This window comes from Kogia breviceps, chromosome 17, assembly GCF_026419965.1.
Source record: "Kogia breviceps isolate mKogBre1 chromosome 17, mKogBre1 haplotype 1, whole genome shotgun sequence".
Lineage (NCBI taxonomy): Eukaryota > Metazoa > Chordata > Mammalia > Artiodactyla > Physeteridae > Kogia > Kogia breviceps.
In genome coordinates this window covers 43,906,287-43,916,278 of record NC_081326.1, presented here as the reverse complement: position 1 = coordinate 43,916,278, position 9,992 = coordinate 43,906,287, and the positions used below count along the sequence as shown (strand labels likewise).

General features: G+C 43.5%; 1 protein-coding gene across 5 annotated transcripts in view; it reads left to right on the top strand.

Annotated features, from left to right (window-relative positions):
* Positions 1-5,706: 5,706 nt before the first annotated feature.
* Positions 5,707-9,992, top strand: part of ANKRD46 (ankyrin repeat domain 46) — a 34,566-nt gene continuing 30,280 nt past the window's right edge. The window contains exons 1-2 of one of the 5 annotated variants that reach the window (XM_067017018.1): positions 5,774-6,287; positions 6,389-6,470. The gene's annotated coding sequence lies outside the window, so the exon portion shown is untranslated. Of the gene's footprint in view, positions 6,288-6,388; positions 6,471-9,992 lie in introns of all 5 variants that reach the window. The other 4 variants (XM_059042723.2, XM_059042725.2, XM_059042722.2 and 1 more) reach the window with 4 other exon arrangements.

Here is a 9,992-nt window from a genome sequence, read left to right as displayed (position 1 = left end):
GTCAAAATTAAAACAGGGGACATGCAGTCTGGAGATTACAGTGAAGATAGGCTGAGATCTTAGGTAGTGAATTCACTGAAGACAAATTCTAAAACCTTACTGCCCTATTGCAAAGTTCCTTACCTAGGACTTACAAAATCCTGCTAGATGATTAACAAAACAAAAACAAACACAAAAAGTAACTAAATCCATTTGTTTTTTTTTTAATGTACCTTGTGAGATTGGAAGGTAAACATGTAAAATACATTTTTGGGGTTTTTAAGAAATAAAATCATTTGTAAGTCTTTTCTCATTCTGTTTGCCTAAAAACAAATGCATAGGCTAAGAGCAATTTGTATGACTTTTCCACCTCTTTTTCCCTATAAAAATGTCAGAAGTTTCCTTTCTTGTTGGTCAAAAGATGCTTTAGTCCAGTCATGTTTGCAGAAAATAATTGTCAAAGTAGAATAGGCTTGGACTTTATCTTGACTTTGGCATCAAAATTTTGTGAAGATGAAAATGAAATCACAGGATCAGTGTTTTGAGAGAAAGAGAGTGGAATTGAGGCCCGTTCTGATAAAATTCACTTCCTGGAGTATATTTCAAGACTAGGAAGATGTGCTTTGCTTCTGTTTGAATGATCACCAGGAGTTTGTTGTGAGAGTAAGATGAGAGGTAAGATCCCTCTCAGCCTAAAATTTCAGTTTGGTTTGAGCCCCTGGGGTGAGCTAAGTGTCATTCTAGGGCTGAAGCGGACCCTTTAACAACACAGATTGCTGGAATCTTCTACACTGCTCATTATCTGGATCAAGAAGACATCTCAGAGCCTTCTGGGATCAGTATGAACCCTTCCTTAGCTTTTCTTTGGCCAGATGTAACAAACCCTGAACTAGCGTGGTTTCTAAGGAGTGAGAATGTTAAAGGGTTAGAAAGGAAACCCAGCGCCAGAAAGGAATAGAAAAAGGCAAAGCTAGCCTGGACTTTCCCGTGTTATCTCCTTTTGCCTTTCCTTGTCCGTTTCTGAAAAAATTTACATACCTTTGACTTTATGAGTTTCTGGTGCTTGTTTTGAAGTATAAAGGAAATGATCAAATATATGGACATCCTAATTTCTTAGGCACTTTGCAGAGTTTTTATTGATGTTTTCTATGATATGCAACAGTCCTGTCTGGGCAATCAATTCTTAGGTGGTTTGGAATCCAAGTTCTCCCATAATCCTCCACCCCAAGTAAGACGATCCATCACATATGCCTAATAGCTCGTATCTCATTACTCAATGATTTTGAGATCTGGTGGCCACAGGCATAACTTCTCATTAAAGAGCCCCTGTAACCCAGATGCCCAGGCTATGTCGGGGCAAGATAGTCTGATTTATGCCTAGTGATGGTACACTGGCTACTCAAAGACTCTTAGCCTAGGAAGGGAACTCAGAAGTGATGCATGAAATTTTTCTACCATTTTCTTGAAATACTTAAGTACCACAAAGGATGAGAGAGGCATGATAGTGGAGTGGAAGATAACCCCTCTGACTTAAATTCTGAGCTTGCTTCTGCTTTGAGATAGTAATGTGAGTTTAGGCAATTTACCTAACTATGTGGCCCTTAGTTTTCTCATCTGCAAAATTAGTTGTAAGAGCCTATATGTGTGCTGTTTTTTTGTTTTCTTTTGTTTTGTTTTTTTGGTCAACTTGGTTAATGTGGGAACTATGTTTCCCAGTGTCCCCTCTCCGGTATGATTCCAGTTTAAAATTAGCACAAGGAGGACTTTCCAGGAGAATTGGGAGACAGAGCAAGGCAGCGGCTGTTATCTTCTGACAGTCTTTCCACAATCAGATACAGTGACATGGAAAGGCAAGGTCCTGGCAGTTTCTGGCATGTCCTTGTCCCCCTCCACTTCATGTCCAGCTCTTCTTCTTGCCTTCTAGCCCTGCTGAGCAACACAGCACAGGCCCACCACCAGATGCTTGGTGGGGGCCTCACACAGAAGTAGCTGGCTGCACAGAGGCAGCGGGTCCTAAAGATCCCCTTTGTGGCCCCACTTCAGCGGGCCCCCTCAGGCAGACAAGTTTGTAACTTCTTATCTGAGCCTCCAGTATCTCCTTCCAAACCTTCACTTCCTGGACTCCTCTCCCAGTTGTGTGAGACGCAATGCCTGCAGTAAATCCATTATCGCGTCACACAGATGTTCTCAATAAATCCATTATCGAGTCACACAGATGTTCTCACTCCCTGACTCAACACACCTCTCACCAGTCACATTTAAAGGCTTTGCAAAGCAATGCGTTTGCTTAAACCTTTGCAAAAGGTATTCTCTTGCTAACGATCAGTTACTTTACTTTTGGAAGGGAAGGTTAACTAGGGCTAGGCACTATATACATTCCCATCACATACATTATTTCATCTAACGTATATGTGAAACCCTGTGTCATTCTGCCATGTGTGGGTAAATGCAAAGAAAAATAACAGATTGGGTTTTCAGCAAGTAGCCGAGCTCGTTTCTTCTTCCCCAGGGGTCTAGCTGTTATTTTAACTCCAGAAATTCGAGGAGACCTATGATGTTTTCTTTGCAATTAACAAAAGACAAGAGATCTCTTTCCGAAAGATCTGCTTAATACTTCATTTCCAATTGTACTGTCTGCTGAAGGAAAATTTTCCTTAGTTTTGCAAATACGATACCTGACACACATACGTGATTCATTTTTTTTCTGGTGGTTTAAATGTTGGAGAACTGAAATGAACCAAACTCTGGCATAGTATAAATATACGCTACCTATCTCTAATCCTGTGACTTGCTTACTCCATGGTTATGCCTTGAGAGTTCTCAGTGTTGTTAAAAACACCTGATACTTGTTCGCCTGGTGTAGACTGGAGGAGACTGGGGAAAGCCAAGCTTTCTGGGAGCATGTCTCCCTCCGATGGTCATTCATTAGTACTACCCAAAACTGGAATGCCTTCTGGGAAATAGAGCTCAAAACCAAGAAATGCCCTTTCCTTTGTAGATATGGTGTGTTTTTTTAAACACCTCTCCTTTCCAACACATCTCTTTTCTACTGAGACAACTGGTTATAGTGGGGTGGTTGCTGAATCACGCTGAGTCTCTTCTGATAAGCGTTCTATTACGAAGTGTTTTTTTTTTCTTTTTAAAAAATTGTTGATATATGTTACAGATGTACAACACAGTGATTCACAAATTTTAAAGGTTATACTCCATTTATATTACAAATGTTATTTATCAAATATTGGCTGTATTCCCGTGTTGTGCAGTATATCCTTGTACCTTATGTATTTTAACAATCTTTCTGAAAGACTTTTCTGCATTTTCTAAGACTGAATAGGAATGTATAATCAAGATGGCCAAAACCCTTCTTTTCTTTAAACAGAAGAAAACCTCCTTAGAGAAAATCCTACCCCAAGCAAATATTTTCTGTCGTTCTTTCATTCTTTCCTCCTGTGGTTGTATCTGACACAGTGGCTTTCGACCCTGACTGCACATTACAATTCTCTGAGCAGCTTTAAAAACTATGGATGTTGGGCCACACCTCCAAACAATTCTGACTTGGTCTCAGCTAGGGTGTTGGTATTTTTAAAGTCCTGTAGTGACTGTAGTGTGCTGCCAGGGCTAAGAACTGCGAAGCTAATAATCTTGAGTACCGACTATGTGCCACTCATTGCGGTGGTGCTGAGGATTTGATGGCAGGGACACAATTCAGCCACACTGACCTTCTGACATTACTATTCCCAGGCCACACATGCTGTCCCCTCTGTCCAAAACACACCCACTGTTTGTTGTATAATTAAATCCTCATCCTGTGTATCTCAGTCAAATATCACTTATTCAAAGGCATTGCTGCTCTTCCATCTAAATTACGTCCTGGACAGTTTGCCCTCATATAACATCTCTCTTCTTTTACTTCATAACACGTATCCCAGTTATAATTACAGGTATTCCTCCCTGTTGGAACTCTCACAATCAGAACTCAGGACCAAACAGATTTTGGTAATGAGGAAGAAAAGGTAGACTTACCTGAAGGAAATGGAGTTTAAGCTTCAGGGCCCTTGTGGTGGGCTGAATAACATTCCCCTAAAGGTGTCCATGTCCTAATCCCCAGAATCTGTGGCCATGTTAACTTGCATGGTAAAAAGGACTTTGCAGATGTGATTAAAATTAAAGACCTTGAAATGGAGGGACTGTTCTGGATTATCCAGATGTGCCCAACATAACCCAAGGGTCCTTATAAAGGGTCAAAGTTAGAGAAGATGCAAGGTTGGAAGCAGAGGTCAGAGAGCTGAAAAGATGCTAAGCTGCTGATTTTGAACATGGAGGAAGGATTGAACATGAGCCAAGGATTGTAGGTGGCTTCTAGAAGCTAGAGAAGGCAAGGAAACAGATTCTCAGAGCCTCCAGAAGGAAAGCAGCACTGCTTACACTTAACGGTCTCTACATTTTTTCAGATCAAACAAAAGCAGTAGTTCATGAAGGTGGAGAGATTCATTTGAACAGAAGTAATGAACAGGCTCCTGGATTGTTTGATAAACCAATTAATGAAAAGGAGGTAACTGTATGAACACACTAGGAGAAGGCTGAAATTCTTTGCTGATTTGACACAATTTACAGGCATCAATGAAGATATAATAAACTTAACACACAACCTCAAGGAGGACATCAATGACAAATTGGTTAATAAATGTCATCAATTCAAAGAGTACTTAATATTTATGATTAGTCACTGCACAAGAAAATGTGAAATGCCTGAAATCTTTTTTTAAAAAATTAATTTATTTATTTTTGGCTGCGTTGGGTCTTCATTGCTGCGCGTGGGCTTTCTCTAGTTGCGGCCAGCAGGGGCTACTCTTTGTTGTGGTGCACGGGCTTCAGTAGTTGTGGCACATGGGCTTAGTTGCTCTGTGGCATGCGGGATCTTCCCGGACCATGGCTCAAACCCGTGTCCCCTGAATTAGGAGGCGGATTCTTAACCACTGTGCCACCAGGGAAGTCCCTGAAATCTTATTCTTACGTGAAAGAGATTTGATAGAGGTTTTCTCAATTGACAATAATCCTAAACATTTACATGACATTTCCAGGAGCAAACTGTTAGACTGAGTAGTAGCCATTGAATGGAAGGACTGGAGAGCCCCTAGAGGGTGGCTTGGCTGAGCGAGTATGCTAGAATTTAGGGGAGGGAGGATCACTGTGCAGGGCAAGTCTTCTTGGCTGTAGGACTGGAGCTGTTGGTAAACTGAAAAAAAAAAAAAAAAAGTCTCCAGTAAATGAACTTCCCACGACCTGCCACCTTTTTAGTTCGGGCTGGACACATGCTGCATTTCGTCTGGGAATCCTAAAAAGTGGAATGTAAGTATTCAAACGCTTTTAGAAAAAAAGCTCAGGGTCATATTTTAGAATTAAAGAAGCCAGTCGGTAGTTGCTATTACTAATACATCAATTTGGATTATAGAGAAGACTTACCTAAATTAGGCCAGCAACTATTAAACTGATGCCTACACAGCTCTTGGTAAACCTGTCCTTGCCTTTGAAGCCTGCATTTAGCTTAGGGGTGGGATGTTTCTTTAGAAAACGACGTGAAAAATACAAAATGCTCCTGGACTCAAATCGATGAAACCTCTTTCGGTTGTCTTTCTCTTCTCCCCCGTCGTAGTTGTGGTACTTTGCCTAGTTCACAGCGGAATCACTGAGTTTCTGATTCAGAGCTGGCAGAGCCGCCGTAGGGCTGCCCGACTCCAGGGGGAGCACCAGCCGCGGCGCAGTGAGGCCGCTCTGGCCAGCTGGGGCCCCGGCTCGTCTCAGTGGCCAGCCCTTCCCGTCCGCCCGCCGCCGCAGTACCGCCGCCGCCGCCGCCGTCGGGAAGGTGCTGCCTCTGATACCGCTGCTCGGCCGACTGGAAGGTACCTGAGCCTCGGCCCGCGAGCGGCCTCCGGACGGAAGCCACTGACACCTCTCCCGCCAGCCCCGAAGCACTGGAAAGCATCGGCCCGGGGCCTGGTTGCAGGGAACCAGACCCGTGGTGGTGCGACGGGTGGCTTCCTCGTGGGTCTGTGCCGCTCGCGCGAGCTGGGAGGGCCTGCGAGGGTTCTGAGGGTTTTGTGGGTAAAGGCTGCGCGGTCGGCCGCGGCGGGCGTGGCTGGGGCGGGCGTGCTCGCGGGGCTTCGCAAGGTCGGAGGTCCGAGCCGAAGCCCGCAGCCGGCTTCTCGGCGTCTGGCCCGAGAAGGTGCGCTGTGTCTTGGCGTTGGCACAGATAGTACGTGGCCGTTTACTAGGCGCCCGCAGTCTAGGCGTAAACAAGCTGCTGAGAGGTGAGTGGACTGTCCCGATGGCACACGACCCCGGGTGTCCGGGTTAAAAGACAGCATTGCCTCTTATTCACACGCAATGCTGGAAGCAGATTGTCTTCCAGTACAGTGCTCTGCCTCGAGAAAAACACGTTTATCCTTCAGAACGGTCCACAGTGTTCAGAATTGGCTACAGAACATAACGAGGTAAAAAGAAATAGACCATTGAATAGTAACCCTTCTCTTTAAAACATGACGGTGGTACCAAGGAGCTCGTAGCTTAAAGAGCTGCATTATCAGTGATGTAGGGATTATAGTAATAGCTCTCTTCAGTGCTTACTATATGTCATTGTGCTGGGTGCTTTAAAACCTAGTGCCTTTATTTAATCCTTGTAGCTACCATAAGAGGTACCATTTCCATTTTACAGGTAAGGAAACTGAGGAACAGAGTCTGAATTTACTTGTCCGAGGTCAGACAGCTAGTAAAGGGTGAGCTGGGATTTGAACCTTATCTCCCCTACTCCAGTGCACCTACTGTTACCTATCCAAACATATTCCCTAAGACGTTTATATGCTTATTAATTTGACTTGTAGCTTGAACTGGTTTCTCTCAGGTTTAATTTTCATGGCTAAATGCAAGAGTCCTGTACCAACTTATTTTTAGTTCAAAAGGAGTTTAGTGAGAAAAATGTTTGCTCATTAAGGAGTATAGTAATACTAAAGTTAAGCATGAACCAGGGCCCTCACCACTCTGATGCACTTTGATTTGAAGTAGAGTTGGGTTTGTTTGGTTGTTAATGAGCTTCATTACTTTTCTTCATTATTTGCATTTTGATACCATTTGTAGTGAGTTCACTTTGCCTTTGCAATATTATGTACAGTAGTGTTGAAGGGAAGTGAAAGATTTTTCGATGACAGAAAGTTAATATTTTAGAGGATGTAGGAAAGACTGAAGTAAAAAGGAATTAAGAGGTTTGGGGCATGTTTTTTAGAGCAGATTGTGTTACTGTATGGAAGAGAAAGAATTTCCAGTTTCTGTCAATGTCAGAAGGGAAATGGTATTTTCTTTTGTGGAAAGAAGTTAAATACTGTAGTGTCCTAAATCACTTAGCCTTATCAGGATTTAAGAGTTTGCATATTCAGCATTCCTGTAGCAAATGTATTCTGAGTGCCTCCCGGGGCCAAGCACTGTTCTAAGCACTGGGGATGCAAGAGGAACAAAAGAAAACAGCATTCTTGTCCTCCGGGAGCTAACATTCCACTGGAGGAAGGTGGGGATGGAGACAGTAAATAAAATACTTTATAAAAATTAAAATATGTCCAGTCAGATGGTAACAGTTGCTTAGAAAAAAAATAAAGCAGGGAAGAGGGATAGGGAGCGCCAGAGAAGGGGCAGAAGCAGTTTTGTTTTCTTTTTTTAACATCTTTATTGGAGTGTAATTGCTTTACAATGGTGTGTTAGTTTCTGCTTTATGTGAATCAGTTATACACATACTTAAATCCCCATATCTCCTCCCTCTTGCATCTCCCTCCCACCCTCCCTATCCCACCCCTCTAGGTGGTCACAAACAACCTAGCTGATCTCCCTGTGCTATGTGACTGCTTCCCACTAGCTATCTGTTTGACATTTGGTAGTGTATATATGTCCATGCCACTCTCTCACTTTGTCACAGCTTACCCTTTCCCCTTCCCATATCCTCAGGTCCATTCTCTAGTAGGTCTGTGTCTTTGCCGTCATCAAACAATCTAGAAACAATAAATGCTGGAGAGCGTGTGGAGAAAAGGGAACCCTCTTGCACTGTTGGTGGGAATGTAAATTGATATAGCCACTATGGAGAACAGTATGGAGGTTCCTTAAAAAACTACAAGTAGAACTACCATATGACCCCGCAATCCCACTACTGGGCATATAGATGCATATTGCATCCCCTGAGAAAACCATAATTCAAAAAGAGTCATGTACCAAAATGTTCATTGCAGCTCTATTTACAATAGCCAGGACATGGAAGCAACCTAAGTGGCCATCAACAGATGAACAGATAAAGAAGATGTGGCTCATATATACAATGAAATATTACTCAGACATAAAAAGAAACGAAATTGAGTTATTTGTAGTGAGGTGGATGGACCTAGAGACTGTCATGCAGATTGAAGTAAGTCAGAAAGAGAAAAACAAATACTGTATGCTAGCACATATATATGGAATCTAAGAAAAGAAAAAAAAAAAAGGTCAAGAAGCAGTTTTGAACTAAGGAACCGCTTCATGGAGAAGCCTCTTTAGCCAAACCTGAAGGAGTCGGGGACAGCCGTGCAGCTGTGTAGGGGTCAAGTGCACCAGGCAGAGGCACAAGCCCAGGAAACCGCCAGGCTTGTTGGAGGACAAGCAAGAAGGCTAGTGGGTTTGAGCAGAGGAAGGGAGGGCAAGGTGTGGTCTGAGAACTAACCAGTCCTGGTAAAGACCATGGCCTTTTCTCTGAGTGTAGAGGGAGGTGGTTGGAAGGCTCTGAGCAGAGGAGTGAGGGGATCTGGCTTAATAGGTGTAAAGCAGCGGTCCCCAGCCTTTTTGGCACCAGGGACCAGTTTTGTGGAAGACAGTTTTTCCAAGGATGGGGTGGTGTTGGGGGGGGATGGTTTGGGGATGAATCAAGCACATTACATTTATTGTGCACTTTATTTCTATTATTATTATATTGTAATATATAATGAAATAATTATACAACTCACTACCGCCACTGATCTGACAGGAGGCAAAGCTCAGGCAGTAATGCAAGCAGTGGGGAGCGGCTGTAAATACAGATGAAGCTTTACTTGCTCACCCACTGCTCACCTCCTGCTGTGCGGCCCGGTTCCTAATAGGCCACAGACTGCTAGCCATCCGTGGCCCAGGACTTGTGGGGACCCCTGGTGTAAAGGATCACTCTGGTGCCTGTGTTCAGAATGGACAGTAGGAGCAAGGATGCAAACAGGGAGCCCACTTACGAGTTTGGGTCAGTATTGGAACGAGAGACGATGGGGTTTAGGCCAGGTGGTAGCAGTAGAGTAGTAAGAAGCAGTCATGTTCTAGGTATGGCTAGCAGGATTTGCTGATGCATTGGATGTGGGGTGTGAGAGTAAAAGAGTGAAGAATGACAGCAAGGCCTTTGGCCTGAGCTAGTGGAAGGATGGAGTTGCCTTTTACTGACATGGGGAAGGATTGAGAGGGATGGGGAGACGGGTAGCGCAGGAATCAAGAGTTCAGTTTCAGACATGTCACGTTTGAGATGCCTGACATGAGGTGGGGTTTTATGAGGCTGGAGTTCAGTGGAAAAGTCCTGACTCGAAATAGAAATTTGGGAGTCATTAGCAAATAGATAGTATTTAAAGCCAAGAGAGTATTTGAGATCTGGTCTAAAGAAGTGAGGGCTGAGCTCTGGGACTTTCCACGGTCAGAGGTTGGAACCCCAAAGGAGACTGAGAAGGAGAAGTCTTTGATTTGATGATTCAGGTAAGGCGAGGACTGTGAAATGAGCATTGGAGTCAGCAATGTGAATGTCATTGGTGACAGTGCAAGAGCATTTTAAGGAGTGGGGAGAAAATCTGATTGTGGTTTAAGGAGAGAATAGGGGGAGAGGGATTGGAGTCTGCAAGTATGGACAGCTCTTCAGAGGAGGTTAGCTGTAAATTTTTCATATATAAATTATTTGAAAGCACTGTAGTATCTCCACAGTTAATAATTTTATTTCCAGCTTC